Source organism: Schistocerca americana, chromosome 6 (assembly GCF_021461395.2).
Source record: "Schistocerca americana isolate TAMUIC-IGC-003095 chromosome 6, iqSchAmer2.1, whole genome shotgun sequence".
NCBI lineage: Eukaryota > Metazoa > Arthropoda > Insecta > Orthoptera > Acrididae > Schistocerca > Schistocerca americana.
Window position 1 is genome coordinate 341,904,184 of NC_060124.1, and position 15,604 is coordinate 341,919,787.

At 44.1% G+C, this 15,604-nt stretch overlaps 1 pseudogene; it reads right to left on the bottom strand.

Annotated features, from left to right (window-relative positions):
• Positions 1–15,048: 15,048 nt before the first annotated feature.
• LOC124620420 lies at positions 15,049–15,166 on the bottom strand (annotated as a pseudogene).
• Positions 15,167–15,604: the final 438 nt, after the last annotated feature.

Genomic DNA, 15,604 nt, shown 5'->3' on the forward strand with positions numbered 1-15,604 from the left:
AGCTTTTCAACTCCGTCTCACAGGGAACATTTTGGCCAATTATTAGGTTAAAACGATCTTAAAACTCACCAAAACAGTAAAAGAATGCTTATGAACTGCAAAAGATAAATAGCATCCACTAGCCTAAACTGAGGTCACTTATTGTTACAAACCGTGGTCCAACAAACGGCCAGCGACGCAAGAGTTACTATGCCATCTACAGGGCGTCCTAGGAGGAATGGACAGAATTCAGAATGACAAGAACGATCATTCGAAGCAAAAAATCTAATAAATGGGCTATAAAATGCATACCTTAAGAGCTGTGAGCACTTCTTCATCTACAAACAAATCTCTTCTATTCCAGGCACTTTGCTATCCATATTTTGCGAGGTGGTATTATAAACCAAAACAAAAAAATGTGCAGTTACCATGGACTCTGAAGTGCATAACTTAAGAGCTATGAGAATTTGTTCATCTTCGCTCTTGTTTTACTGGACAAGCATTATAGCTCTTAACATGTGCGCACTTTGATGTCCATATTATTACACAATTTTTTTCTTGTTTTGATCTATGTTACCACCTCTCAAAACATGGAAGGCAAAGAGCTTGCACTGGAAGAGATTTGTTTCACAATTTTAAAATGAAGACGTGCTAATAGCTCTGAAGGTATTTGTTGTAGAGCTCTTTTGCTTCGGATGCTCTTTCGTGCCATATCCCTGAATATTGACCATTCCTCTTGGGATACCCTGTATAGCCGTCGCCTCATTGTCGGTTCCGAAGCTATTGTTCTTCATCACTATCTCAGCAGTATGCTCCTCCCAAAGTATGAAAAACGTAGAATCTGCGTCTTATGAAACTAAAAGCTTAGGTTAAGGTTGTAGCCTCTGAAATTTCCCCGGTGTATTTCTTCTTCCAATAATTTTCGGGTGTGCAGCCGGATATCACCGACATTCTGCCGTGGCAGAATGTCTACGGGATCCGGCCGCACAGCCGAAAATTATTAGGTTAGGTTAACACTGATACCACTTTTGATCCGTATGAAACGTTTTGTTTTATTGTTTATTGGGTTTTAGGTCTCTACCCATACAGCCGTCTACATACAATGTATAATCTTTAGAACTGAGTTCTTACAGTTTCTTAGCATGTTTTTAAAGGAGCTTAACTATATGAAGAGCTATTACTAGTTAGAGCGCAGGTTTAAATAGTATGTCAGCTAAAACAAAACAGTGAGAGATGAAAGCTTGATGGAAGGTAAACACTAGATGATTAGATAATTAATGAATTTACATTGCTGTCAGAAGTACTACCAATATACATACTACATGGGTCGTAGAAAAGACAGTTATAGTCAATTGCAAATTAACAGGAAAATTCAGATTCACAAATTTCTTCAACTTGGATTTAACAGTGATTCATCTGATTGTATATATCTACATAATGTATTTAATTTTTCTACGTACAGGAAGAGAAAGAGTTTCTTATACACTCAGTAATCTCGTGTATTCAGAAGTGTCAGCACAGACGTTGGGAAAGAACATTTTAACGCCAGTAGACATCGAATCAAATTGTCAGACTGTTGTCTTCGATTGTCACGCAATGAACAAGTGGTTTACGTCCGCATTCACAAAGCGGTGACGCAACAGCATGAATTTATTGGCTTTCGAGACGTGAACGTGCCCATACAGCCGTTTCAACAGTGGAAATACACTGAAGAGTCAAAGAAACTGGTACACCTGCCTAATATCGTGTAGGGCGCCCGCGAGCACGCAGGAATGCCGCAGCACGACGTGGCATGGACACGACTGATGTCTGAAGTAATGCTGGAGGGAACTGACTACATGAACCCTTCAGGGCCGTCCATAACTCCGTGAGAGTACGAGGAGGTAGAGATCTCACCTGAACAGCACGTTGCAAGACATCTCAGATATGCTCAATAATGTTCATGGTTCAAATGGCTTTGAGCACTATGGGACTTAACATCTATGGTCATCAGTCCCCTAGAACTTAGAACTACTTAAACCTAACTAACCTAAGGACATCACACAACACCCAGCCATCACGAGGCAGAGAAAATCCCTGACCCCGCCGGGAATCGAACCCGGGAACCCGGGCGTGGGAAGCGAGAACGCTACCGCACGACCACGAGATGCGGGCTCAATAATGTTCATGTTTGGGGAGTGTGGTGGCCAGTGGAAGTGTTTAAACTCAGATGAGTGTTCCTGGAGCCACTCTGTAGCCATTCTGGACCTGTGGGGTGTCGCACTGTCCTGCTGGAATTGCCCAAGTCCGTCGGAATGTACAGTGGACATGAATGGATGCAGTTGATCAGACAGGATGCTTACGTGTCATCTGTCAGAGTTGTGTCTAGACGTATAGGGGTCCCACATCACTCCAACTGCCCACGCCCCACGCCATTACAGAACCTCTACCAGCTTGAACAGTCCCCTGCTGATATGCAGGGTCCATGGATTCATGAGTTTTTCTCCATGCCCGTTCACGTCCATCCGCTCGAGATAATTTGATTCGAGAGTCGTTGGACCAGGCATCATGTTTCCAGTCACCAACAGTCCAATGTCGGTGTTGACGGGCCCAGGCGAGGCGTAAAGCTTTATGTCGTGCAGGCATCAAGGGTACACTAGTGGGCCTTCGGCTCCGAAAGCCCGTATCGATGATGTTTCGCTGAATGGTTCACACGCTGACACTTGTTGATGGCCCAGCATTGATATATGCAGCAGTTGGTGGAAGAGGTGCACTTCTATCACGCTGAATAATTCTCTTCAGTCGTCTTTATTCCTGTTCTTGCGCTATCTTTTTCCGACCGCAGCGATGTCGGAGATTTGATATTCACGGTACGCTAGGGAAAATCCCCACTTCATAGCTACCTCGCAGATGATGTATCACATCGCTCGTGCGCCGACTATAACACCACGTTCAAATACACTTTAATCTTGGTAGCATGCCATTGTAGTAGCAGTACCCGATCGAACAACTGCGCCAAACACTTGTTGTATTATATAGGCGTTGCCGACCACGACGCCGTATTTTGGCTATTTACATATCCCTCTATTTTAATATGCATACCTATACCAGTTTCTTTGGCGCTTCAGTGTAGTATATTACAGTTTGTTGTTCAGATTAGACGTTAGTTAAAATCATATCCTGATAGGAAGTTAAACAGGCTTGACAAAGGACTGTTTCCGACATAAAATAAGTCTTATAACCACAATATAATGAAACTGGTAAACAAGTCGAAAACGTAACATATGAAACACAGTCCTACTGGTAACACAACAAGACACGACAAATTGCAGTTAGTACACATTAGGGATATTCCCAGTATAATCCATATTAATGACCATCTATCTAAATTGTCAATAAAATGTTCTTTTGGACGTCCGGTAGGAACTGTTTCAAAAATGAACTGAATATTTGTGCAGGTCCATAAGTAACGTTTAGGCAGAACATGACAACAGTATACAAGAACCAGATTTTGGTATTATGGACGTAGTTTACATGTTGTCCGAAGCATTCACAATCAAAGCTCAGCGTTGCTACAGCGGATAAAAACTTTCTGCCTTAACAGCTTTCCGTGTACCAAGGTTTAATCGCTATTACTGGTGATAGACTGGCCTAATGTCAGCCTCGTGGTTTCGAGGATCTAGCCCATTCTTTATTCTATACACCTTGTTCGTCGTCTTTATTTCTGTTGAAAGCTGTTTCCCGGTACTTCAGGGTGTTTCTCCTCGCCATCATATATCTGCCTGTTTGGCTAGACTATCAGCAGTTTCGTTTCTCTTTATCTCACAGTACCCTTTGACCCAATAAAGTCAGACTTGCCGTTCAGTTTTTTGGATTTCTCTCAATAAGTCTGCTGTCTTGTGTGCTATGGGGTGACTCTTTTTCCGGTGTTGTTGTTCTTTAGCAAGGCAGGGGCTGGTTTGTAACCTCATAGAATAATGTTATTTCTTTCGGTAGTATATTGAATAGGAGGAAAAGTTTACAGAGTAGCGATTACTTCCGCTGTCATGATTGTGCTGTGCTTTGCTAGTTTAAATTTTCTGCGGTGTTGTGTTGTAGTAATATGCAGTACCTACGCCATCTGTTGCTCCAGTCAAATAGCCGAAACAAAAGCCTATATCATGCAGAGGGTGGGATAGAAGATTTTTTTAACTCGTTAATATCGTTGGAGAGATTCAAAAACCAAGTTTTGCCAACAAAATTTCCGTGCTCAAAAAAGCTTTGAAAATTTCGGACTTTTTTCAGTTTTTTCCAAAAATTCGGTTCCTGTGCTTCTAACGTTTTGGTGTCTATTTCCTTTTCAAAAGAGCTCATAACTCTTTACAAGTTTGATTACTACAACCTTTATCTGCACCCAGTACCAGGGGCGCCACAGACCGCTAAAAATAACGATTTTTCAAACTTCGTGCAAAATGGCAAAATACCATGTTTCTGAGCACTTTCGCTATTATATTTGATGGGTGCCAAGGCGAGGGAGTGCAATGTAACACGAATTGATCTGAGAGTATTCGTAATGCTAGAAAACATTATTCGCCTGAAGTTGTCCAATCAGAGATGGTAAACCAAGTCTCTCAGAATAAGTTTTTGCACGGCGAAGGATGCAAGAATCGCTTGATCATATTTCTTCAAAAGGAGTTTCGAGAGTGTAGGATTAGGTGTATCAGTTCCAAGAAGATACTGACTTTATGATCGTAATTGTGCCATTTCAACGAGTGACGATTCTGAAAGTTGAACTCCTCGTGCTCATTACTGGTTTAGGACATGGCATCGGAAACTTATTTTTTTTTTTCTAAAACCAGTAAGAGGAAATTCAGAAGACAATTAGTTTCGCATTGCATCCTACAAGTTCGACGGTGGACATATTCTCTACACTCATGCCATTAGTGAATGTGATTACAACATCGGCTTTTCGCGGTAAGGGAAAAATGAAATTTTGTAATGTTATTAAAAAACATGAACACATAACTTCAGAATTTCACACGTTCAAGAAGTGAGACGCTATCCGTGTGGAATTTATATGAGGTGGAGAAAGGTTTATTATCGCATTGTATAGAGGAGGTGTCAGCAGCCGATTTGCGGTATCAGCTATTCGCCAAGTTTGCCAAACAAATCAAACTGAATTTTGCAAGGTTGCCACCCACAAAAGATATTGCACAACATCATTCGTTACGGAGTTACCAGCAAGTCTAAAGTTGAATAGGAAAATGGAAACCTCCAGAGAAATGCGACTGGACTGACTGTAACCACGATCGGAGGCCTATCTTAATGAGCCAAGATCCAGCACCTCAGTCAGTTCTTTACGTTATTTAGTGCTCATCTAAGTCGAGCTGTGCCGGATCGTTCTCCTGCGGAAAAGAAGGTCTTAAACGCTCTTCCGTTTCAAGAACAGCAGGCGGAGTCAGCTGTGAAAACGTGCCATATTTTTTTTTATTAGAAAAGGGAAGTAGGTTTGTATGGAAATTATTCAGGAAATAGACATCGAAATCAACTAAATGGAAGAGGCTGATTCACAGTTGGAAGAGCAGGTCGATCTGGGACCACTCGATCTACTTCCCTCATTCAATTACTCGAGGCATTTATGGAGACACCGTGGTACGCGGCCCATCAAAAAGTCGAAAGTGAATCATATCCATCGCAGGTACGCCAAAGGTTGGAGTACACTGTCAGAAGCGTTATGCATCCAGAAGTGATAATAATAAGAGGTAGTTAATGTTAATAAAAATTTAGTTATAATAAAGCTACCTATGTGTCATTTTTTTTAAATCTTTATTTCCAGAAGCTTATTAATTATACAATATAGCCCACTGCCTTATGTGATTAGTGGGCCGAAAATACTGATACTTTTATACAAGTTGCAGCTATTCTAAGTAATATTTAGTATCTAGTTAGTATTCAAGCTATGGAAAATTCAATGGGCAAATTAGTGTGTTAATTAATTACTAAGTAGGTAACCTAACTACTATAGACTAGTCACTAAAGCCTGCAGCGTTACAAATGTGTCAGCTGAAAAATATAAACCTACCATAGAGCCTTGCTCATTGAGCTAACCCCAATGAGCGTGCCCCTGACACTGGGCAGGCCAAAGATGTTAGTCGCTGCAGGTTCCTAAGAATAGTATCTAAAAACTAAGTCCTACAACTAAACTTATCCTAAGGTCAATCAGGTGCGTTGTCCAGATCAGTGAGATTGCACCCCACTCCCCCTAATCCCGAGACGCGGCGGATTCAAGACTGAAGAAGTCGGCCTTTCCGCGCCCAGGGGGTTTGGGAAAAGGGTACCAGACTCTATCGGTATTTGTGTAGGTCTTTAATAGGTGCTAATTTAGTTCTCTCAGATAGTCCTTTAAGACTTTCTGTGATACCGCGTTAGCCAGTTTATTAATAGTCTGAAAGGTGTCGTGTTGTCTAAGCAGTCTATATGTGTCATTGTGCGGTAGTTGGTCACGTAACACTGAGGCCACATCATTGAAAAGGGGGCACTCGTAGACTACATGGCCAGGAGTACCCTCCAGAGCACCGCAGTCACACGCGGGTGTCGCCTTTTTCCCGAATCGACATAAGTATGTCGAATAGGGTCCATGTCCAGTGAGAAAGTGAAATAGTCCCCGGGTTGGTTCGAAATATGACATTCCCATCCTTTCCCTAACATCTGGTAAGAAATCAAAAGTTCTGCGCCCAGTTTCTTCGCCTTCCCACGAATGTTGCCATAGCTGATCCCCTCTTCGCCTAATCTCAACTTTGTTCTCAATCCTGCTTCCTAGAATTTCCTCTGTTTTCTCTAAATTCCCCTTTTTTGCCCAGTACCAAGCGGCCTGCTCCCGAATTTTGATATCTAAGGGGCAGAGTCCCATTATGACTAACAGGGCTCCTCCCGGTGTAGTCCTGTATGCCCCCACTGATCTCATAATCATGTTTCTCTGCACTCTTCTCACTGTCATGGCGGGCACCACCCTCGTGAGCCTGTGTGCCCGGATTCCCGAGCCGTAACCCACTATGGAGGTGAGTATGCTATTGTGATAAAGTTTGATGAGATGTGGTGGGAGATGAAAGCGTTTGTATCCAATGGAGATGAGGTTGTTGAGTGCTTGTAGGGATCTTTGAGTTACGGTTTCAATATGCCTGCCGAATGACCACCTTTCATCAACGATGATGCCGAGATAGCGAGTCTCACGTCGCCTGGGAACTGGTGAGCCCTCTATCCTGACAGTTGGATTGCGAACTAGTTGTCCCTTTAAAAGGAGGTATGTGGAATTAGCTGGTGAAATCTTCATCTTAGTGCTTCGGCACCAAAGTTGTAGTATATCTATTGCTCGTTCTATCTTGGGCTCTATGTCTTCTCGGCTACGGCCGCCAACCAGTAGGAGGAGGTCATCTGCGTAGGCTATCACCTCTAGCACTTCGTCACTTTGCTGTAATTTGTCTAATAAAGGTTCCATGTGGATGTCCCAAAACAGGGGACCTAGTACGGAGCCCTGGGGACATCCCTTTGTTTTTCTTACCCTTGTGCCAGGGGATGATAGCCAGACCTCCCGATCCTCGCAATAGCTCCTCAGACACCCAAATAGCGGCCCTGGACACTCCTTCTCCCGTAAACAGGAGAAGAGCGAAGGCCACCACAGGTTGTCGAAGGCGCCACTTACGTCCACCATGATGCCGACAACGTACTTGTACGGGGTAGAGCCGCAGACCTCGGCCGCCAGGGCGATTGCATCTGATGCCGATCGCCCAGGCCTGAAGCCGAACTCCCTGCTGCTCATTCCGCACAGCACTCGGTGCGCAGCCAGTCTGTCAGCCAGCAGTCTCTCCAGAACCTTCCCAAGCAGATCAAACAGGCAGATTGGTCGGTATGATTTTGTTTCTGCTGGGTCTTTGTCAGCTCTTTTCTTAATGATTACGACGTTTGCCCTCTTCCAAATTCGAGGGAACTTTTTCTGCCTGAGACATTCATTGTATAGGTGAGTTAGAGGGGCGACTATCTGGGGGGCCAGGAATTGCACCACCTCCGCCACAATGCCGTCTGGCCTGGGAGCTTTCCCTCTCTTCAGGGATTTTATATGGGCAGCTACCTCCTCTTCAGAGAATGGGTAGACTGCCGTATGATTTCCATATACATTGTTGTTGTGGTTCTCACGCAGCTGCCGTTGTTCGTCTGTCTCTCCATCCGCTGTGTCATCAGGCAGCAGGGACTGGAGAAGGACCTCAGCAGTTTCCTGCCAAGACTCCGTCATCCCGTCCCCACGCCTGACGGTTGAGAGCTCCATCGGAGAGCGGATTTTCTCCCAGACAAGCTTATAGGGAACTCCCCAAGGGTCCAAAGCGAGTTGGTTTAGAACAAAGTGCCCCCAGCTTTTAGATCTTACTTCACGTAAATGTTTGTGGAAATTGTCTTTAGCTTCCCGGTATAGCTGCAACCATCGTTGTCTTTCTAGTCAGACGACACTGCGCTGGTAGTGCCTCCTGAGCCTTCTAACAGACCGGCGCATCTCCTCTAGTTCAGCTGACCATGATGACGGAGAGGCCGCCATGGCCTTCCTCCTAGTAGGTACAGCAGCTTTCACCGCTCGAGTTATTACTGTCACCAGTTCCTCGGCTCTGTTGTCAACGTCAATGTCCAGGTGTCCGTCACCTTCTAGTAGTGCAGGAATGTCGCACTCCCTAGCAAGTCTCTCCCAATCGGCTCTTTTGTAATTATATTGTACCTCCCACCCCATGGCCCAGCGGCTCTCCTTGTCTCCCATACTGAAAGTGATGAGATTATGGTCGCTAGTGGTGGCGTTCTCTACAACTTTCCACTGCTGGATTAGATGCGCAGCATTAGGCGTAGCCAAGGTCACATCAATGTTTGTTCCTTGGCCACCTCCCGCCACGTAGGTCGGAGGGTTGCCATGCTTGTTTGGCACCACCAGCTGCAAGGCCATGATGGCCTCTTCTGCCCTCTCTCCATTTGGGTCCCTGGTGCCGCTGTACCATAGGGGGGATTTAGCGTTTATGTCTGCAGTTATAATTACTTTCCGCCCTCGCAACGCCGTGATGACTGTGGTAAGGTGTGCTAAGTGTCTCTCAATGTCATCACCATACTGGAAGTACATGTTGATGAAGATAGTTGTTCCGGATGGAGACTGCAGCTCCACGACGTTGCAGTGGCTGGTTGTGAATTGTGTTAGAACTGTGGCTCTTAGGAGTTTGTTGGTTATAATTATTGCTGATCTTGGGTCTTCCCCTCTGCTAACAACTTGCCAGGTCGCAGCTGTGAAAGCTAATTTGCCATTTAGGGAGTACGGCTCTTGCAGTCAGACCAGATCCAGTCTCCTCTCCTCCACTTCCTTACATAGCTCCTGCATCACAAGTCTGCTGTTATGGGCGTTAAGTTGGCCAATGGTGATTTTCGCCATGTAGTTTTATGGGAAATATGTATGAATTCTGTCGTTGGGCCAAGTCTTGTTCCAGTCAAATGTGATGCGTCCATTTGCGAAAACTGCTTGTTGGTAGATTTCGTCCAGGTCGAATTTTTCACCCCGTCTTTCGAAGACTTTCTTAAGTAGGTCCCGCAGGGCTCCGAAGTCGGTGGGGAGATTCACTGACTTGAGTTGAATTCTGTCAACAGCCTCCATTACCGAGAAGGTGACTCTCCTACCATATTCATGTCCCACCCGGACCACGTGTCTTAAGGCAGTGGTCAGGGTAGTCGGCTGCTCTAATCTTGCCAGTTGCATTGTAAATTCGAGATTAGGATAGACTCTGACTGGGTCGACGGGTGGCAATCTCACGACAGAATCTGTTGTGGTGGCTAGTTCACTTGAGCTAGTTATTATGTTTTCCTGAACTGGTTTCTTTGTAGATCTATTCTCCTCTGTTGAGATTGCCACAGTCTCTGTTACAGGATGCCATTGCCGTTGATCTTCAGTCGGCCTTGTCTCCCGGCTTTGGGAGGAGGGGGACTTAACTGTAAGAGGCTCAGTTTGAGTTCCTCTGTCAGTTGTGGTAGAGTCCGTTTGAGTACTCGCATCATTGGTTTTAATTAAGGCGTCAGTGAGCGACCTCAAGACTAACTTGAAGGCACTTGCCCTCATGGCATCCCTCCTCCTTTGGCTCGGGGATTTTCTTTTGGGCATCCTGTTCGCTTTGGCATGTTCAGCCATAGTCTATCCTCGAAATTAATCTCTGTTCCAGGAGTCTGTAGCTGGGGCAGTTACGTCCGGTGGCGCCACAGGGTTTTTTGCCCCGTCTCTTACAAGGGATGCAGACTGCTGCAGCCCTACAGTCTTTTCGCACATGACCGTCCTCGCCACATTTTGAGCAGGCCAACCCCCTGGTACAATGCCTCAGAACGTGGTCGAGATCTCCACAGTTGTGGCAACGCGGTACCACAAGATAATCACGTGTATTTATGGCATGAAAGCCAATGTACAGTTTGCCCATTGCAGTTATTTTCCTCCACACCTATGTGTCATTTGTATTGCACGCTTTCTATATGCAAGTGTAATTACCTACCTATTTCGGCTTGCCTATTTCAGCTAACAATAGTTCAGTTTTCTGTCGCGGGTTGGTTAATATACAGGGTGTCCCATTTATCTTGACCACCCTAAATAACTGTTTGTCCAGATGCAAATTACAAAATGTTTCAGGCAAATGTTCTTTAGCCGTCATGGCGACATCAATCAGCATGATTGCCTTCGTTTTGGCTTTGTTTTTTTTTACAAAGATATGGATAGCGGTATGACTTCTTTAAATGGTACCCTGTATTTTTTACTCGGTAATTCATTTCCTCTCCTAAGAACCTATTCAAAAATGTATCACAGTGTTTCTCTGAAACACAACGTTATTAATTATATTAATTACATAACACAACATTGACTCTGAGCCCGGGATCACAAACTGGCCCACTTGCTGCAATTGTCAGAAAACAAATGAAAACCAAGTAACAACATAACACAAAATTGCCTTTGACTCTCCTGTACAATTGCCCAGGGGTAGAGCAATCAAAGGTGCTCAAAGTGGTGACCCTGGGCACCGATACACTGGTGCACTCATTGAATGAATGAATTATTTACTGCTTCCAGTGTTGCCTGATGAAGAGAATTACAAGCAAGGGCGATCCGTTCCTGCATGTCATCGCGACAGACAACGTCTTTAATGCATCCCCAAAGAAAGAAGTCCAGAGGATTTAAATCAGGAGATCTAGCAGGCCAAGTAACTGTTCCTCCTCGACCAATCCATCTGGCAGGATACCTTCGGTGCAGAACACGACGTTCACACAAGGCATTATGTGCTGGACATCTATCGTGTTGATACCACGTAAGCATTCTAGTTCTTAGCGGCACTTCATCCAGAAGAGGAGGAAGAATTCGTCTGAGGAAGTTGGCATACGCGGTGCCGTTTAGACTACCATTGATGAAATAAGGGCCGATAATTGTAGTACCAAGCATCCAACACCAGACGTTAACTGTCCATTGGAGCTGATGTTCCACCTGCCTAAGCTATCGTGTGTTGTCGCTGGACCAATAATGCATGTTATTTGTATCTATGTTTGAAAAGGAACATTCATCGGTAAATAGAAAATTCGAGAAGAAGTTCTGGTTGGCGAAGATTTGCTGCTGACGGAACTGTACACGATTCTGGAAATTATTCCCATGCAATTCTTGATGTAGGTGTACTTGCTAAGGATGGAACCAGTGACGTATAAGAATACGATGTACACTGGATTTAGGAATGCCAATCTCGTGTTCAGGCTGCCGTGTGCTCACATGTGGATTCATAGCAACGGAAGCGAGAACAATAACTTCGGCAGCTTCGTCTCTGCTAGTGCTACGACAATTGTGCTGTCGTGGGTTGAAACTTCCCGTTTCCTGAAGCGTCGCAACGACGAGAAAACATCCGTCGGGAAGGTGGCTTCTTGTCAGGATATCGCTCTCTGTACAGTTCAGTTTGTAGGAAGGACAGCCGTTACTGTATGCCTTCTCTACACAACAGTATTTAAACGGACTGAACTACTGTATTAAATGTACCTGCACGTAAGAACATAGTACTGCAATTACTGTTCTGCTAACTTACATTCACCATAGATGAGTAACATTTCTACCTTCTCTTCGTTGGCGTACATTCTACTCACACAACTCTTCAAGTGACGATGGTTGACAGAATGACGGGTGTGCATTCTACTTATGTTTACGTTTGTCCTCTGTCAACGCCAGTACGTGGATGTGTTCCATTACCCCGAGTACCTGTACTAAGCGCTGGGAGCGTGAATGTCAGTGTTGTGTTACGTGATTAATAACACAGTGTTTCAGTGAGTGGTACACTTTGATATATTTTTGAATAGGTCTTTAGGAGAGTAAATGAATTACCGAATAAAAAATACAGAGTGCCATTTAAAAAAGTCATACCGCTGTTCATATCTTTGTAAAAAAAAACAACGCTACAACGAAGGCAATCATGCTGGTTAATGTCTCCCTGACGGCTAAAGAACATTTGCTTGAAACATTTTGTAACTTGCATCTGGACAAACAGTTATTTCGAGTGGTCAAGATAAATGGGACACCCTGTATATAACATAGTAAGTAAGTGATGTAGTTTTATAAATATGCATGAGCCGGTGTGAAATGCCCTGGAGCTTAACTTCAATTAATGGATCCCCAGGAATCGCCCGACTGTACACGGAGTAATTGAATAACGTAATGTGAGATGTTCGATTCCAGTGTACAGGTTGTCTCTCCTAAGAGTCGTCACGCGCGTTTCCTCCAGTGTTTCAGCATCCGCACGCAATATCGTTTTTGCATTGTGTAGCTGGAGTCAGCCCAAACAAATTGTGCTCATCACATCTTTAATGCGAAGCCCAGTGTCAATGGAAAGCATCGGTTTGTTTCCCGTTACAAATAAAATGGTTTTTGGAGAGAAATTTTATATGCCCTTTCGATATAACGGCCCCAGATGATTCCAATGCGGCATTTGCTTTATCGGTATGTATTAACAGAGACAGTAGAACACGAAGAATAATCAGTGCTCCATAAGCGACGGCGCTACCCCGACCCTCGCTGACTGTTACCCCCAAACATGTAGCGCTGCTGAGTCGCTGATGAATTGCTGCTTATTGTTCGTGGTTTATTGTCCCAGTTAATACATATCGATGAAACGAATATCGGAATAATCTGGGAGAGTTCTGTCGAATGGGCATGCAAAATTCAGATTTAAAAATAATTTTGTTTGTGATGGGAAACAGGCCGATGATTTCTGTTTACACTGGACATCAGATGTAAGACATGACGAGCAGTGGATGTTTGGGCTAACACTAGCTACAGAATGCAAAAACAAAATCGCAAATATCTCCCGAAATGCAAGAGAAAGTGCGCCTCACCACGCTAAGGAATGACGCCCGTTGTAACATACTGTATAATATATTTCTATTATATGAACAGAAACAAATAAAAGCGATCAAAAACTAGGTATTTGTCATTTTGCCTAAAATTTCAGAAATTAACTTTTTTCTATGAACAGTAGCGTTCTTCGTACGGGGTGCAGGAAAAGGCTGTAGTAATCAAATATGTATAGAAACTTAAGCTCTTTTGAAAAGTATATAGACGTCAAAGAGCTAAGAGCACAAGAAACGGAGACATGTTGAAAAAAAAACTAAAAAAAAGCCTGTAATTTTCGAAGTTTTTTTACTGCACAACGTTTAATCTACTTTTCAGTATTTCCAACCATATGGACCGAGCTAAAAAAAAGAAATCTTCTACGTCACCTTTTCAAAGGTATATCTATTATATGACTGGACTAGTATAAATTGTGGTCTGTCTACGAAAACCATGTTGAATCGTTTATTATAACACCATGAGTCTCTCTTATCACCAGGGCGAAGTTCAGGATGATGGCGATATCGTTGATTGGACGATACTTTAATTCCATCTTCATCCACACCAATACTCTACAAACCAACGTAAAGTGTGTGATACAGAGTACTTCCCAATGTACCACGTGTGAGAGGTTCTTACCATCTATTCGTCTATGCAGCGCCAGAGATGAAAATCCTATGTCCTGAGTATCCCTGGGAGGCTCTCGGGTATGATAGGAGCACTTTCAGCACTGCTCATATCATACCAGTACTCAAAAAATGAGAGGCATTAATTCAGGGTTTCACCGGTGTAAATTTATCATTTCAACACCAATTCGGTGGCGCGAAAACTCCTTTGATTATTCTGCAAGGGCATGCCAGAACGTGTCCCGAGAGGAATGGTCAACACTCAGGAATATGACTGGAACGACCATTCTAAGAGTAAAGCCTAGTAAACATGGGCTCTAAAAAGCAAACCTTAGGAGCCCATCATCTATAGTGTGAAACAAATCTCCTCTACAGCCAGCTCTTTGCTTTCTATGTTTTGAGTGGTAATAGTATGCACTAGAACAGAAAAAAATGTCCACTAAACACTGGCTCCAAAGTACATACCTTAAATATTGTGAGCACTTGCTCAGTACAAGAGGTACGTTTCACTGTAGTAAAAATGAACAAGTGCTCATAGCTCTTAAAGTATGTATTTTAGTGTCTATGTTTACTGGACGTTTTTGCCTTAAATGGTCGTTCCTGTCATATACCTGAATATTGACCATTCCTGCTAGAACACCGTGTGTAGTATGTATCAAGAGGGAATGTAAATAAATCCTAAGACAAAAAAATCGTTGCGCCATGAAGGAATTATCTGAACGGGACGGAAAAGGGTAGATGTGATATACATCTAAAGGTAAAAAAATGATTATAATTTCAAGAAAACTGGATGATTTATTCAAGAGAAAGAGCTTCATAAATTGAGAAACTCAATAAATGTTGGTCCACCTCTGCCCATTAAAAAAACTTAAACTCCTCCCGAACAAGCCATGAAGGTTCAACGGTACCGACCGGCCCCCGTGTCATCCTGAGCCCATAGGCGCCACTGGATGCGGATATAGAGGGCATGTGGTCAGCACACCGCTCTCCCGGCCGTATGTCAGTTTCTGAGACCGGAGCCGCCACTTCTCAATCAAGCAGCTCCTCAGATGGCCTCACGAGGGCTGAGTGCACCCCGCTTGCCAACAGCGCTCGGCAGACCGGATGGTCACCCATCCAAGTGCTAGCCCAGCCCGACAGTGCTTAGCTTCGGTGATCTGACGGGAACTGGTGTTACCACTGGGGCAAGGCCGTTGGCTCTGCCCATTACGCAATCATTTATTCGCCTGCCATTGATTGAAAGGGTCGTTGGCTGCCCTACTGACGGATATTGTTTCAAATTTTGTGCATTCGGCGAGTTAGATCGTCGTAATTCCAAGACGGTTGGAGGGCCCTACCTGTAATGCTCCCAACGTTCTCGATTGGGGAGAGATCCGGCAACATTGCTAGCCATTGGAAAACACGAAGACAAGCAGTGAACACTCTCGCCGAGTGCGGGCGGGCATTATCTTGCTGAAATGTAAGCACAGAATGGTTTACCATAAAGGGCAACAAAACGGGAGTAGATTATCGTCGACTGATCTCTGTGCTGTAAGGGTGCGTCGATAACAACCAAATGGGATACTATTATGAAAATAAATGGCGCACAGACCATCATTCTTGGTTGTCAGGGCGTATGCTGGGCCACGGCCAGATT